Source organism: Triticum dicoccoides, chromosome 1B (assembly GCF_002162155.2).
Source record: "Triticum dicoccoides isolate Atlit2015 ecotype Zavitan chromosome 1B, WEW_v2.0, whole genome shotgun sequence".
NCBI classification, from domain to species: Eukaryota; Viridiplantae; Streptophyta; class Magnoliopsida; order Poales; family Poaceae; genus Triticum; species Triticum dicoccoides.
Window position 1 is genome coordinate 110,846,220 of NC_041381.1, and position 17,032 is coordinate 110,863,251.

Here is a 17,032-nt window from a genome sequence, read left to right on the forward strand (position 1 = left end):
AAGAGCAAACCTCTCACTCGGGGGCTTAGCTGCAGCCCAGTGCTCGCCTAAGATATAAAAATCCTACCGAGCGGAGAGCAAACCTCTCACTCGGGGGCTTAGCTGCAGCCCAGTGCTCGCCTAAGATATAAAAATCCTACCGAGTGAAGAGCAAACCTCTCACTCGGGGGCTTAGCTGCAGCTCAGTGCTCGCCTAAGATATAAAAATCCTACCGAGTGAAGAGCAAACCTCTCACTCGGGGGCTTAGCTGCAGCCCAGTGCTCGCCTAAGTGAATTAAGGAATAAGTCGACTGCAGTGAGCGTCTTGCTTTGAACCTGCAAAAGACATTTCAAGACAAAAGCAATCATGTTCAAACATCAAATTCAAGTTCGGAATGATACCTAAAGGAACCGAAAGTGCTCAGGCGCTAAGCCTGTTAAGGTTTATCGGTTACAACCCCACTCGGCATACCGAGGCAAATTTAAAGCGTCGAGCTTAAAAGAAGTTTTTTACCCCTCCTGTGGAGGGCTGGAAGGTGCAACAAACTCATCAAGGTCAATTCCATCTGCGATCCGAGTGGCAGCAGCAATGAAAGTTTCCATAAAGGGCCTGAAGTCGTGTTTCTTGGTGTTGGCCACCCGGAGGGCCGCCAGCTTGTCTTCTCGCGCATCTTTGCAGTGGACTCGGGCCAGACACAGAGCAACATCTGCACCGCACCGAGCCGAGGACTTTTTCCACTCCTGCACTCGACCAGGGACCGTGTTCAAGCGAGCCATCAGCGACTCGAGGTCGTGTTGGAGTGTCTCCCTGGGCCAGAGCGTTGAGTCGATGCGAGATGTGGTGACCTTCAGCCTTGCAAGATAGTCCACGACAGCTGCAACACGGGACTCCAGTCGGAAAACATTCATAGCAACTTCGTCGTTCACCGGAGAATTGACAGGGTCAAGGTTTGGTTCCAGCCGGCTAGTCTCTTCTTCAAAGTCTTGACAAAATTCTGCAAGGGCGATCACCGAGTCAAGGCAATGGTCGAATGGAAAAATTACAGTTGAAAATGATTGTTGAGCATAAAGGTTTACCTTCAAGCATAAGGATCAGCTTCTTGGCAAGACCACTCAGGAAGGCCTCCAGATCATTTTTCTTCCCAAGAGCAGCTTTGAGATTGGTATTTTCTTGTTCAAGCTTGGTGACTGAAGCTAACTTCTCGTCAGCAAGCTTGATCTTCTCAGCTAGTTCAAGGTCTTTTTTCTGTTGGGCCTCCTTCACCTTACCTGCAAGTTACAGCAAGATCAGATTTTGAAACAAATAAAGGGAAAAAGCAGTCGTCGAGGTCTCACCAAACATACCTTTGGTCTCCTCCTTTGCCTTCGTCAGATTCTCCTGAGCCAGCTTCAAATCCAGCTCGAGCTGAATGTGCTTGTTTTCCAGCTCAGTGTAGCGAGCCGCAAGGTCACAGGATCTCTGCGAAGAATCAATCGACTAAATGTCAAAGATAATTCACTTCCGAGTGGAACAGGAAAAATCATGCGTTTCTAAGACTACAGCCGAATACAAGCATTCGACCGTAGTCTCGGGGACTACACCCAGTGGGTGCACTCAGTGTGCCCCCACTAATCCTATTGAAGACAGAGTCGACCAGTCGACCTCAAAAAAAAACAAGATGTATTCTTTAAGACTGTAATCGACTGCAAGCAGTCGACCACAGTCTCGGGGACTACACCCAGTGGGTGCACTCAGCGTGCCCCCACCGGTTTGCGAAATCCATTCGCCGTAGTCGAATGACGGAGAGACTGAACTTATAAAGCCTAAGGCCGACTGCCAGCAGTCGACCTTAGCCTTGGGGACTACACCCAGTGGGTGCACTCAGCGTGCCCCCACCGGTTTGCGAAATCAATTCGCCATAGTCGAATGACGGAAAGACTGAACTTATAAAGCCTAAGGCCGACTGCCCGCAGTCGACCTTAGCCTTGGGGACTACACCCAGCGGGTGCACTCAGCGTGCCCCCGCTAACACGGAGTTTAAATCGACACACCCAGTGGGTGATTACTATAAATTCTGGAAAGAAAAGTTTGTGATAGCATATCCTAACAGAACAAGTGGTGGTCGACTGACCTGAACATTGCTTTGAAGGGCGGAACTGGCATCGTAAGCTGGCTGGCTCGCATCCCGGATGGTCTTCAACTGCTCCATCATGATCCCTGCCTGGCGTATCGCCTCCTTCGCGGCGCCAGCTTGGTCCTCTGGGACGTGGTGCGTCGTGAAGAGGGAGGGCTGCAGAGCACTCGTCAGCGGATCTGCGAAGGACACAGTGTGTCGAGTGGTGTTCTCTTCCTCCGCGACCAGGGTCTCAGGCACCGTCACATCCTGGAGGACCCTGCCGGCAGACGCTTTCCTACTCCTTCTGTGCTTCAGCGGTTCCTTATCTTCATCATCATCAGGGAGAGTGATAACAACATTGGATGGAGCTACAGAAAAGAATCAGAGTCAGAGATCATGAGTCAGTCGACTAGAAACGGTGTTAAGAGTATAGTACCAGGTTTTGAGGTTGCTGCGTCCTCCATCTCATGGTCGTCAGCCCGGGCTGAGGTCTTAGAAGTAGCAGCACTGCAACTCCAAAGAATCAGTCGACTAACTCCAGCGCCAACCAGAGATAAAGTTCGTACAAAACAAGAAGACTTAAGCAGCATGATTACCCTGATATGGTGGGGATGGACACCTTCATCTTCGGCAGGAGCTTGGTCGGCTTTGACGGGGCTGCCCTGGGATGCTTCGACGCCTTTTCAGTCGGCGCCGGAGAGGTGGTCCGAGGGCGCTTGGTCGACTGTGTGACAGTCGCAGCCCCCTTGCCACGTTCAGTCGCAGGGTCATGGACAAGCTTCGACCGCCTTTCCGAGCGCGGTGGTGCAACCTCCTCCTCCTCCTCTTCCTCGTCCTCATCATCATCATCATCATCGTCATCATCGTCATCATCATCATCATCATCCTCAGTGGCGTCCGAGTCCCACTCCTGCTCCTGGCTCTCGCCCCCGCTCGCTTCTCCCTCCTCAGTCGGAGCCTGTGCTCCGTTGGGCATCGAGTACATCTCAGTGAGGGCCTGATAGACATCAAGACAAAGATCAGTCGACCGATCGGCAGAGAAAACAGAAATAAATGTGACAAGAATACAATGGGAAGTGGAGCAGACATACCTTGTTTGGATCACTGTGGTGGTCGAGTGGAGGAATCCTTCTGGCTCCGCGAGGGTTATCCTTGTTCCCAGTAACAGCGGCCATCCACCTTTCCAGAGTGGCATCGTCGACTGTTTCTGGATTGACCCGAGTCACATCCTCAGTCCCGCAGTACAACCACATGCAATGGCTCCGGAACTGAAGAGGCTGGATACGACGCCTAAGGAAAACCTCCAGGAGATCCATACCCGTCACTCCCTCCCGAACCAACTGAACTACACGCTCCATCAGAATCTTCACGTCAGCTTTCTCCTCCGAAATCACCTTCAGAGAGGAGGGCTTGTTCACTCGGCCCATGGTGAACTAAGGGAGTCCACTCGAATGCACCGGCGTCGGCTGATCCTGGCAGTAGAACCAGGTCGACTGCCAGCCTCTAACTGACTCGGGAAATGTCATGGCTGGGAAGGTGCTCTTGTTCCTCACCTGGATCCCCAGACCCCCACACATTTGGACAACTCGGGTTTTTTCGTCGCCTGGGCTCGCCTTCTTCACGGTCTAAGAGCAACACGTGAATATGTGCTTGAACAAGCCCCAGTGCGGTCGACAACCCAGAAAACTCTCACACATGGACACAAATGCGGCAAGATAGGCGATAGAATTCGGGGTGAAGTGGTGGAGTTGCGCCCCAAAGAAGTTCAAGAAACCACGGAAGAAAACGCTCGGCGGCAAAGAAAATCCGCGGTCGACATGGGTAGCCAGAAGCACGCACTCACCCTCTTCCGGCTGGGGCTGCCACTCTTTCCCCGGAAGCCTTGCAGCTCCATGAGGGATCAGGCCCTCGTTGGCCATGTCGAGGAGATCCTTCTCCGTAATGGTCGATTGGATCCAATCTCCCTGGACCCAGCCTTTCGGAAAGCGAGATCTAGACGAAGACCCGCCACGACTGGTGGATCTCCCCTTCGCCCTCTCCATCGCCGACGCCTTCTTCGCGCGTTCCAACGCCGCCGTCTTCTCCTTGACCATGGCTGCCGGTGGGACGCGCGAGGGGAAGTTGTGCGGAGGCGAGAGCGAGCGCGTTGGGCGGAGACGAAGGGAGCAGAGAGAGAATGCTGAGGCACTGTTCAAAAAACCCTCGCCGGGCGCATTTATAAGATCCCTTCCGAGTGGATGACAGGTGGGCCCGGTCGATCTAATCATATCCTGAACAGTTACGCGGACGCGATACGTGGCGAAAAAAGCGGCGCGGGGATCGAGGCGTCTATGCCCTGTCCCGTCCGAACACCGCGGTCCGCCCCGCTTCGCGCGCTTCCCCAAATTTTGCATCCTGCGGAATCCGCGAACGGCAGATCGGTCTGCCAAACGCGGGATTTCCTGCGATCCGTCGCTCGGAAATCGGCGAAGTCCAAAAGATCACTCGACGAAGGAAAAGAATGGATCGAGTCGACTGAAGAAAAGTTGCTCACTTTCAACAAAGAGATTTTTTAGTTCAAAACAATGCACGACCAGTATGCGAAGGCTAATCGGAAACAACATCAACTCCTTCATCACTCAAGCCTCAATCCATTCGGGGGCTAATGATGGAGTCATGTACCTAGGGTAGGGTCACAGACCTGATCTAAGTACCCTGCCCAAGGACACCCTTAGAAGAGATCACCTTCCAGTCGACCTACGAGGGACTCACTCGACTGACTTGAAGGACTCGACCACGAAGACTCACTCGACCACCAAAAGGACAAGAGGCACTCTGCACTGCAACGGTCTGTAATTAAGTAGACTTTATGATAGTAAAGACACTTTAAGTGGGGCGTTACCAGTAACGCCCCGGACTTAATGTACCTTAAACCCTTCATTACGTGGGTTGGCTGGGGTCCTGGCGCACTCTATATAAGCCACCCCCCTCCACAGGCAGAAGGGTTCGGCACCCTGTAATCCATATACACATAATCCACTCGACCGCCTCCGGGCTCCGAGACGTAGGGCTTTTACTTCCTCCGAGAAGGGCCTGAACTCGTACATCTCTTGTGTTTAGAACCTCTCCATAGCTAGAACCTTGCCTCTCCATACCTACCCCCCACTCTACTGTCAAACTTAGATCCACGACAATATGCTACCTTATGTTTCCAGTATCATTATCTATGTCACCATATCTTATGAGTTGCATGCTTATCTTGTTAAGTTTATCTATGCTCCTCTCATACATCATGCTTAGGTGTTTGGTCGGTCTCTAAAATGTAGGGGGGGCGTTGATCCTAGTATGTGTGCCGTGCAGTCCAAAGCACTTATCGAGATAGCACACATCTAGGGGGAGCCCATCTACATTTTAGGACATGGGTTTTTGCGCTTGTCCTTTATCTCTCTTGTTTGTGCAAATCCCGTATTGTCATCAATCCACCAAAAAGGGGGACATTGTAAGGGCATATTTATCCCCAAGTTGTTTTGGTGATTGATGACAATGCTTTTGCGGACTAATCGTGTGCGTTAAGTTCTTTCAGAGATTCATCCATTGCACGAGACGATTACCTCCCCTCGGTGTTTTATTCAAGACGGTGCAGCTCCTTCGCTTCGTTGTTGGTGGACTAGTTTCGTAGGAGTCACCGTACTATCAAGAGGGGATCCGCTTTGGTAAGACTTGAGTGGAATCAACATGTACACATCCTTATCACACCCGTCGTCTTCCTTCCGCATCTTTGGAGCTGCCCTTTTCTTCCCTACCTGCTCCGTTCTGTCCCAGCGGTAGTACCGCGGTTAACAGCGGTAGTACCGCCGAAGCTCTCCAGCGGTAGTAGCGCTCAATGAAGCGGTAGTACCACTTGCGGGCTTCGGCCGTAGTACCGCAGTCGTTCCGCGCTACTACCGCCTCGATTCGAGACCGGTGTTTCTCGTGTCGGGTTTTGCGGTACTAGGAGCGGTAGTAGTGGCGGTAGTACCGCTCCAAGCGGTTGTACCGCTCCAAGCGGTTGTACCGCTCTTACTCCCGCGGTAGTACCGCTCTGGGGCCAGGGCCCTGTCTTCCTCGTCAGCGCGGTAGTACCGCTGGGTAGGGAGCGGTAGTACCGCTCTCAGCAGTAGTACCGCCCTGCCCTAGCGGTAGTACCGCTCTGTGCGGGGATGTACAGTGGGGTAATGGTTGGATTGATTCCCCCACTATATAAAGGGGTCTTCTTCCCCAAAGTTGACCTACCTCTTTCCCCCAAAGCTCCATTGTTGCTCCAAGCTCCATTTTCGCCCGATCTCTCTCCCTAGCCAATCAAACTTGTTGATTTGCTCGGGATTGGTTGAGAAGGCCCCGATCTACACTTCCACCAAGAGAAATTTGATTCCCTCTCTTATCCCTAGCGGATCTTGTTACTCTTGGGTGTTTGAGCACCCTAGACGGTTGAGGTCGCCTCGAAGCCATACTCCATTGTGGTGAAGCTTCGTGGTGTTGTTGGGAGCCTCCAATTGTTGTGGAGATAGCCCCAACCTTGTTTGTAAAGGTTCGGTCGCCGCCTTCAAGGGCACCAATAGTGGAATCACGGCATCTCGCATTGCGTGAGGGCGTGAGGAGAATACGGTGGCCCTAGTGGCTTCTTGGGGAGCATTGTGCCTCCACACCGCTCTAACGGAGACGTACTTCCCCTTAAAAGGAAGGAACTTCGGTAACACATCCTCGTCTCCACCGGCTCCACTCTTGGTTACTTCGTGCCTTTACTCTTGCAAACCTACTTGTGTTGTTTCCTTTGCTTGCTTATGTGCTAGTTGTATTTGCATCATATAGGTTGCTCACCTAGTTGCATATCTAGACAACCTATTTGTTGCAAAGTTTAAATTGGTAAAGAAAAGCTTAAAAATTGTTAGTTGCCTATTCACCCCCCCCCCCTCTAGTCAACCATATCGATCCTTTCAGTAACTAATGAGTTAGTTGCGGAATGATGCATTACATAACGAGTAAAGAGACTTGCCGGTAACGAGATTGAACTAGGTATTGAGATACCGACAATCGAATCTCGGGCAAGTAACATACCGATGACAAAGGGAACAACATATGTTGTTATGCGGTTAGACCGATAAAGATCTTCGTAGAATATGTAGGAGCCGATATGAGCATCCAGGTTCCACTATTGGTTATTGACCGGAGACATGTCTCAGTCATGTCTACATTGTTCTCGAACCCGTAGGGTCCGCACGCTTAAGGTTTCGATGACAGTTATATTATGAGTTTATGAGTTTTGATGTACCGAAGGAGTTCGGAGTCCCGGATGAGATCGGGGACATGACGAGGAGTCTCAAAATGGTCGAGACGTAAAGATCGATATATTGGACGAGTATATTCGGACATCGGAAGGGTTCCGAGTGATTCGGATATTTTTCGGAGTACCGGGGAGTTACGGGAATACGGGGAAGAGTATTGGGCCTTAATGTGCCTTAGTGGGAAGGAGCCAGGAGGTGGCGCGCGCCCCTCCCAAGCCCAGTCCGAATTGGACAAAGGGTTTGGGGCGCGGCCCCCCTCTCCCTTCCTTCTCCACTCCCCTCCTTTCCCCCCTTCTCCTAGTTGGACTAGGAAAGAAGGAGTCCTACTCTCAGTGGGAGTAGGACTCCCCTTGGCGCGCTCTCCATGGCCGGCCACCCCCTCCCCCTTGGCTCCTTTATATACGGGGGCAAGGGGCACCCCAAGACACACAAGTTGATCTTCGTGATCGTTCCTTAGCCGTGTGCGGTGCCCCCCTCCACCATATTCCACCTCGGTCATATCGTTGCGGTGCTTAGGTGAAGCCCTGCGTCGGTAGAACATCATCATCGTCACTACGCCGTCGTGCTGACGGAACTCATCCCCGACACCCTGCTGGATCGGAGTCCGGGGATCGTCATCGAGCTGAACGTGTGCTGAACTCGGAGGTGCCGTACGTTCGGTACTTGGATCGGTCAGATCGTGAAGACGTACGACTACATCAACCGCGTTGTTCTAACGCTTCCGCTTTTGGTCTACGAGGGTACATGGACAACACTCTCCCCTCTCGTTGCTATGCATCACCATGATCCTTGCGTGTGCGTAGGAAATTTTTTTAAATTACTACGTTCCCCAACAATCATCAACATAGACCAACATGAAGATAATGATCTTGCCTCTTTTGAAAAAGAACAAGGAAGTATCTCCTTTGGAAGGCTTAAAACCAAGTGCTTGAAGTTTTTCACATAACCTGGAGTACCATGCTCTAGGTGCCTGTTTTAAGCCATACAAAGCTTTATCAAGTTTGCAAAGATAATTTTCCTTGCCTTTTACCTCATAGCCAGGTGGTTGTCTCATATAGACTTCTTCCTCTAGAACGCCATGGAGAAACGCATTCTGTACATCCAACTATCTGAGACTCCAATTATTTGAAACTGCAACATAAAGAACTCTGATAGTAGCTGCTTTAACAACAAGACTAAAGGTATCCTCATAGTCTATACCATATCTCTGCTTAAAACTCTTTGCTGCTAGCCTTGCCTTATATTTGTCAATCTGATGACTTGCTTTCCTTTTAATTCTATACACCCACCTACAATCAATAACATTTTTATTTTTTGTTGGTGGGACTAAGTGCCATGTTTTGTTTTTAAGAAGAGCGTAATACTCATCATTCATAGGCTTTTTCCAATTTGTATCACTCAAAGCTTCCTGCAAGCTATTGGGTTCGCTAGTAGTTGTCAGCCCACCAAAATGTACTTTGAGCTTATCATACCTGACAATACCATCTGTACAAACTTGAGGTTTTATAATACCATGTTGTGACCTTGTTCGTCGAGTCGGTACATCAGAAGCTGCAGATGCATGTGGCACAAAAGATCCAGTGGAGAGGTGAACACCCGCATGCGATCTCGTGTCGAATCTGTTGTTAGCGACAAAGGATCCCCCATCCTGTCAGGGCAGATGCGCGGCGCCAGAGGAGGCACGCGCGACTCCCTCGCTGGATTGGTCCACCTGGCGGTCAGCAAGAGGCGAACCACGTTGCCCGGGTTGGTGCGGCTGTCCATGTGCCACGTGGTCGCCTGGGAATGGCTCGGGCGGGGATGCGCTATCGGGCGAATCGGTGTCAGTGTCAAAACTGGCGGATCTTGGGTAGGAGGTCCCGAATTGTGCGTCTAAGGCTAATGGTAACAGGAGGCGGGGGACACAATGTTTACCCAGGTTTGGGCCCTCTCGATGGAGGTAATACCCTACTTCCTGCTTGATTGATCTTGATGATATGAGTATTACAAGAGTTGATCTACCACGAGATCGTAGAGGCCAACCCCTAGAAGCTAGCCTATGATTATGATTGTTGTTGTCCTACGGGCTAAACCCTCCGGTTTATATAGACACCGGAGGGGGCTAGGGTTACACAGAGTCGGTTACAGAGAAGGAAATCTACATATCCGAATTGCCAAGCTTGCCTTCCACGCAAACGAGAGTCCCATCCGGACACGGGACGGAATCTTCAATCTTGTATCTTCATAGTCCAACAGTCCGGCACAAGTACATAGTCCGGCTGTACATGATGAGAGACTTACTCAGCCACTCTTCTTCAGTACATAAATATCATTTATCCTGTTGCCTTTTATGCTCATATATGTTGCCTCTTAGGCGCCCAATCTTGTTCTCACTCTATTGGTAGTTTTCATAATCATGCAAGAACTGCCATCTCTGCATGTCAAGAATCAAGTCAGAATCATTGCAACTCAGGTCCAAGAAATGGATAGAGAAAGTGAAGATTCTACTATCTTGTAAGAGTAGCTTTAGTTTCTGATTCCTGGGTACATATGCCTTTGTTATTGTACTAAAGGTCGAATGTCCAACAACAACTCACCTTCTTTTTCAGAATGCTTTGACACACACTATAAGTTGCCGACCAAAATCTTTGAGCATGCACATCTAGCATAAACAATTATACCTTGGTCTAATCGATCTGCATGATGACACCGGTAAAATCTAAGATCACATATGACAATAACGATGGCGTGCAGACTATCACCAATAGGATACCTTCTAAAACATCACATTAGATTACTAAATGCAAGTATAAAATGCAACACGCACTGGACCAATAGGTTGCTGGCTCAATACGTCAGTATTTAGTGCTGGAGGTAGCTGATTGGATTTAATTGTTTGTCCATCAACCACCTTTAACCAGGAAATAAGTCAGAAGAAGGCAAGCAAATTTACTTTGACGGAAACCTCAAAGAAATAGCATCCTGCAAAATCCAAAATAAAGACGATCCCCATAAGAAATATAGGAAAGATCAATTATACCATCGACAAAGAAGACTACAAAAGATGATCTTTGATGGAAACCACAAAGAAACAATATGTGCATGCTAAATGTTTAGATATAAGCAACATTGTCTGATAGCAAAATCAAGAAGCTACTGTTTGATCCGGACAAATAAAAGCATGTGCATGCCAAAAGCTAAATGCCTAAATTAAACCAAAACAAAAGGTTTCAGAGGACAAAGCTTAATCCAGTGTGTCAAAGGATACCACGGAACACATGTTTTCACCAGCCAAGAACCATCATCATGTCACATTTGATTTAGAATAAAAAAAATGCCAATCCAGACACATAGCAGACGGGCAAGTACCGAGATCGGCAACGACAAGACGCACGTAGAGTCCTGGACGAAGTTAGGGAACCGTGCGTCACTGATCTTGGTGCTGGCGTACACTATGCATGAGCAATTTTGCCTGATTAAATGAGATCCACAAGAATCATTCAGAATAACAAAATTTTCAAAGGAGGGCAAAAGTTTTTCCACATATCTTTGACTATTGAACAAGAAGAATAGTAAGCAGTGTATATATGAACTTAAACAACAGACAATATATAATAGAAATTGCTTGCATCAAGTAGACCATGCCAAAAGATAAGTTGTATTCTAGAACAAAAATTATTTGCATCCAGTTGATTATTTGTGATGTTTTTTGTTAGTGAGCTGTAACCTAAAAGTATATGACCAAATGACAGAGTAGAGTAGAGCTAGCAAAGACCTAAAAAGTCAGAAACTCTCACAACACTCATGGCTAGCTTAGCTTGCTACCAATTGAATTCACATGTCCAAACAGCACAACATGATGTACGGTTGTTCAGGGCGGCCTGGGTTGACTAATCTAGTCATCCTTTCTTTTTGAAGCTAGGAATATGTATGAAGTTTAGTTAGTACCTTCCTTTGACACAACGTCGAGGTCATTGCAGGGCTCCTCCCTGTCGTAGCCACTCAACCCCATGTCCCAGAACTCGTTGTACCGGATATCGACTACTGTAGGAGTCACCCAACACAAAGTCTGGTCAGGAATCATCAAGTATATGTATCACTTTCATGCAACTGGAAATTTTAAATTTAATTATATAGAAAAGGCATATATGGAGCATAGGACCCCGATGGCCGGCGACTGAGCAACACGAAAGGGAGCACCATGGAAAAAAGACACGGGCATTTACATGAATACAATAGAGATGGTACATAGGCAACCATTGTCATTTCCCAAACCTATCACTTCCTCATCTGATTATAATGGTAAAATCATATAATTATATTTATCTACATCAGTAATATAACACGAAGAAAATAAATAAGCAACCATAATCATTTGTCCAAACCATCATCGCTCTTATAATTTTGTAGACAAGGGCAAAGTTCAGTTCAGGAACAGAAATAGAAAAGATAATAAGAAAGAAATACTGGAAATACATGAATATAATTGTTTGTGAAATCATGAGTCCTGCACATGTAGAGCTATCTCTTTGAGGTTGCTACTATCAAATCTTGAATTTCACTGAAACATGGCATGGCTAAGAATTCAAAAGGAAGTAACAAAAATCATAAGGTGAAGAAAAATTAAAGTACCACTTGATCTATTTCTGCAGCAGCACACAATATTAGCCATGCTAGCTAGCTGCAAAATCCATGACCCACCTAATCATGTGTACGCAAGTGAAAATTAATAGCAAGCCAAAGAAATGAAAATTTGTTTATTTACCTGCAACACATAATCGAACAAACACATTTCCATTTCAGTAGTCTCCTAGCCAAAAGCAACACAAGCTGAATGAAAGAAGGCAAAACAAGACTGGAGCGGGACCAAATGATGCATCACATAACAACGAAGTTGCAGGTTCCGGCAAGAGAGCACTCCAAACTTGTCGTTTCATCAGATTCTGTTGACAACCAGTCACAACCTAGATGTGATTTTGACAGCATTAATCAGAATGAATGATGGACCATGGATTCTGAAAATCACACCAAACAAACATCCATTGCCAAGAGAGAGGTAACACAACATTTTTTCGAAAGTATTTCCAGTCCTAGTGGAACAATACCAGTCTAAAATATCACAGGCAATGGTTAATAGCATGCGTATAGACCTTACATTTTTGGGCATATACCAAAAGTATGTTCATTTACCGAGCTAGCAACATTTTCTGAATCTTGATAAGGAATCATGCATAAGTAAAAAGTGAAGCGGGGAAACTTACAAAAGGATCAACAACAACCTTCCCCTCCGCCATGAATGTCTTAACCATCGTCTCCAAGTTTCTTCTTAAGCAAATAGTCACAGATGTGTACATCAAACCTGCACCATAAGAAACAGGATCAACCCAAAATCAAATGTGCTACCCTTTTTAGACACCTAATTAGCATGGCTGGGAAGGAGCGGCGGCAGGGACGAGAGGGAGAGGCGACATGGACGAGAGGAAGAGGCGTCGTGGGTGAAAAATCAGATCTTGGGCAACGACAGCGAGATGTGGGCAAGGAGAGATGCGGTTGAGGGAGGCGAACGGAGATGCAGAGGTGAGCTGCGGTGTGGGTGACACGACGGAGGCGAGCGGCGGTGCGGGCAACCCAATGGAGGCGAGCAGCAGTGCGGGCGGCAGAGGCGAGAGAGTGGGAGTGCGGTAGTGCGGGCGGCCTCCTGCGGGCGTCGAGAGAGGAGGCTGGTCACTGGAGGTGCGGCCAACGGTTCCTACGCTCATCCTGTCGGTCGTGATGCGCCAGCCCCGCCTGGCGCTCCTCTCGGGGATGGCAATGGCGACGGTGAGTAGTGGCAGCGGCACCGAGGCTGAGGGCGAGGGAGAAGGGGTGGTTGCCGGAGGGATGGCCAGCGGTTCCTGCCTCGTCGATGGTGATGCGGGTGCACGCGAGGACGACGACGACGCCGGGGTCGCCCCTTGCTGTGTCCAGGGGAGGAGGCTGAGGCTACGCGAGGAGGAGCGACGGCTCAAGGAGGAGCGACGTGGCGCGTTGGGGAAGGAAGAACGCGGGCGCGGGAGCCGCCGCCGCCGTTGCCAGATGAGGAGCGAGCGAGTGAGGGAGACGACTGCGTAGGAGGGAGGGAGGGAGGCGGCTGCAGGAGCGAGCAAGGGAGGAGGCGGCTAGGTCTCCGTCAAAGGAGCGGCCCCCTTTATACCCCACTACGCGAAATGACCAAAATGCCCTGGTGGGGGCACGGTATTTACACGGGTGCCATTGGAATTTTTATCCGACGGCTCACAGCGATCTTGTAAATATCCGACGCCTCACGTGAGCCGAGCCTGAGATCCGACGGCCCGAATTGCATCAGGAAACCGATCCGACGACTGAGAATCCAAACGCACGGGAAGGCTCCATTTTGCTTCGGACTCTAACAAGGGGATTCTTTGGAGGTCAAAGCTCGCATTTTTATCCGCTGGATCTGCAGGAACGACGACGATGATGCCGGCGCATCCGGGCTCTTCGTCGACCTTCCCGTGCTGGAGGCCGACACTGCCGGCTTCTCCTGGAATCTCTGTTGCTGCTCAAGGTGTTGCATCTCCTCCGCGGTCTCCCTCCTCGGCTGCTGCGCCTCCTCCGCGGCTGGGCGCCAGGGCAGTTGGGAATCAAACGAAGAGGTCAAGGGGAACCACAACGGTGAGACGCGACGCTAAGGAGTAAGACGGCCGGATCTGGAGCTTGAGGCCCTTCACCGCGCTTGTGTTCGTCAGATTGCAAGGTCAGTCTACTCTGACCAATCTCGCCCAATTATCTGTACTCCCTCAATTATCTGCCAAGTACTCCTGTTGAAATGAGGAATCATCTTGATCCTACAGATTACCATCCTCTCGATTGTGGCCTGGCGGAAATCATCTGGATCCGACTAGTTTGTACTTAGGCACTAGTGTTGCTCTGCTCTTTTTCCTTGTGATGCTTGAGTACTGAAGAAATTGTTTGGATAATATGCACTTTTCTTTTGCTTATGCTCTTCTGAGATTGGCTAGTTACTGTTTGGGGAGTAGATGTAGTGTGTCGTAATTTGCAAGTGAATCACTGTGTATATCAGTGCTAAATACAGTTACAAGCACAATCCTACTAATGCTTGTACACTGAAACAATTGGTCATCTCAAGGTCAAATATCAAGAAGAGCTTCTTGTCATTAGTCAAAATTTTCATCATCTCAAGGTCAAATTTTAGAGTACTTGGTCTGACATTTACTTTGTCTGCTGTAGTAAGCCCTGGAGTTGTACAGAGGAGAGGAAGAGGCAGTCACTGAGGGCGTGCTACGTCTACGGGCTCATCTTCTTCGCCATCAACCCGCACAGAGTAAGCATCTGCTTGTTTAAGCTGGGTAAAGTGGTCGCCGTCTAAATCATGAGACACATCATCGACAGAGTGTTTTGTAGAGACCATCAATGAAAACCCAGTAATTTGTTTGTCGATCCATCGTGCATCCTTCTGATGCTAGCTAGTCAGGTGCGAAGTGGATCCTCTAACATGAAGAAGAGAAGTCACCTAAGCTACAATTCCCTAACTTCCCTCCTCCGCATCAGTCAGGTGGTGCATGTGTACACTTGTTCACTCCTTGTAAACACGATCAACACGCCGGATCACCATTGCAATTAAGTGCCTTCTGAAATTAGGGGAGTAACAATGATGATGATACAAACTTGTAAGCCACAACAAATTCTGCTTCTGCAAAAAAGAAAACCAAGTCTGCCTCTGTTTTGGAGAATAAAACATGAAGGAGAAAGATTGTGTGTGTGTGGATGATAATGAAGCAGATGGAGTATATCTTCCGGAGTAGTAACTTATGCATCTTACTCACTTGACTGTTTAAATATCTTGTACCGTAACCATATCAAAGTTGCAAATTAATTTGTTTGTCTGAATAAACGTTTCGCAATTCTGCAGCAGCGCTGCTGTCGGAGTCGTCGGTGGATGAGACGCCCACGCCACCAGCGGTATAAATATATAGTGTTTGGCAACAATAAATATACAAGTATATAATTTGTGGCAGCAATAAAAACATACTCCAAACATAATCTGTGGCAACAATAAAAAAACACTCCAAACAATACACACATACTCCAACGGAGTAGACTACACAATAATCTGTGGCAACAAACTGGAGTAGGATCAGTGTCCAAGCATCTCTAGTGCCTTTGCATACACTTCAGGAGGAACTGAGATCCTGGGCGGTAGCAGTCGTAGCCTTTCTAGCCTTTCCTTGTTCATGTGTGGGATTTTGTATTTATTGGCTCCACCAATCTTCATTACTTCGACCATGCAAGTCTGCAGAGTCTTCGAACATGTGCTCCCAATATTGCAGCCACGTCCTTCTTATCAGTTCTCTTGAACTTGCCTCCTCTACTCTTATGGAGGGTTTCCATGGACATGTAAACGGCATATCTCTGCGCATCAGTGAGCCAATTCCTTTGCCTTTGTACTCCTACAATAGCAATAGAATAATAAAATTAATTATTGCAAGAATATTACAAATTGGTTGATGGAAATGTAAACAAGAGGTCAGCAATAGCAATAGCAAGTAATTCCATAGGAGTATTTCTTGCTGAAAATGTTGCTTGATGTAAATATAAACATAAATTCTTGAGTTCAAGCTTTCTGCTCTCTCTGTGTAGCCATGAATATTTCCGCTCTCTCTCTGTCGTATGTACACATCTCCCCTTTCCCTAGCAAAAAAGAGAATGCTCTAACTAGTCTAGTCTCTCTAAGTGACCAAGTGGGAGACATCACACCCACCTGTCTGGTTTATGCAAGATCCTCCTAACAATCTACTGTACTCCAGTATAATTTCGAGGTTTAGGATTGCTAGTATGAAAATGGTGTACTTTATAAATTTGCAAGAATTTCAAATGGAGTACTCCAAATATGCATGCTGTTAAAATGACATTAGGAGTACTCCAAATATGCATGCTGTTAATTATGAAAATGGAGTACTCCAAATATGCATGTTATTAAATATGAAAATACAGTATAATTCTGCAAGAACATTAGGATTTCGACATTGATGAGAAATGGAGTAGAATTCTACTGATCACTATGCACAATTATACTCCATTATATGTTGAAATCTTAGCAATCCCTTCCTTCTATGTCACTTCTCTGTTATGGACACAATATGCACAATTCTACTCCATTGATCATTCATCCTGATAATGTTCAACATCAAGGTTTCCATTTTGACAGGTAATGTTGCCTTTTTCTTCAGGTTCTCACAATAGGCACAATCTGTTATTGCTTAGCAATCCTTGATGTTGAAAATGGAGTAGAACGTCTAATGAAGCTTCCTCATATGCACTATTCAGTCTTAGCAATCCCTTCTTTGTTACTTCTCTGAGGCATAATTTGATGCAAGATTAAAAGAAATTATACCTGTATTTTGACCAGCATTGTTGCCTTCTTGAGGTTCTTCGTTGCTTTCTTCAGGTGGAGTGAAATTGAGGTCTGGGACTACCACGATTTATACTGAGCCAATGATCTACTGTTGTCACCGTTGAGGATCTGCTGCTGTTGCTTCTGTTGAGGGCCAATGATCTGCTACTGTTGATGTTGAGGATCTGTTGCTGTTGCTTCTGTTGAGGGCCAATGATTTGCTACTGTGGATGTTGAGGATCTGCTGCTGTTGCTTCTATTGAGG

At 47.8% G+C, this 17,032-nt stretch overlaps 1 long non-coding RNA gene across 2 annotated transcripts; it reads left to right on the plus strand.

Moving 5' to 3' along the window:
- The first annotated feature begins 13,748 nt into the window (after positions 1 to 13,748).
- On the plus strand, positions 13,749 to 16,790 carry LOC119322366. Of its 2 annotated transcripts, XR_005155570.1 has the most exons (4): positions 13,749 to 14,109; positions 14,604 to 14,697; positions 15,286 to 15,335; positions 15,666 to 16,790. It is a non-coding gene; the product is annotated as an uncharacterized LOC119322366 (long non-coding RNA). The 2 variants fall into 2 exon arrangements; XR_005155571.1 differs by lacking the exon at positions 15,286 to 15,335.
- The last annotated feature ends 242 nt before the right edge of the window (positions 16,791 to 17,032 follow it).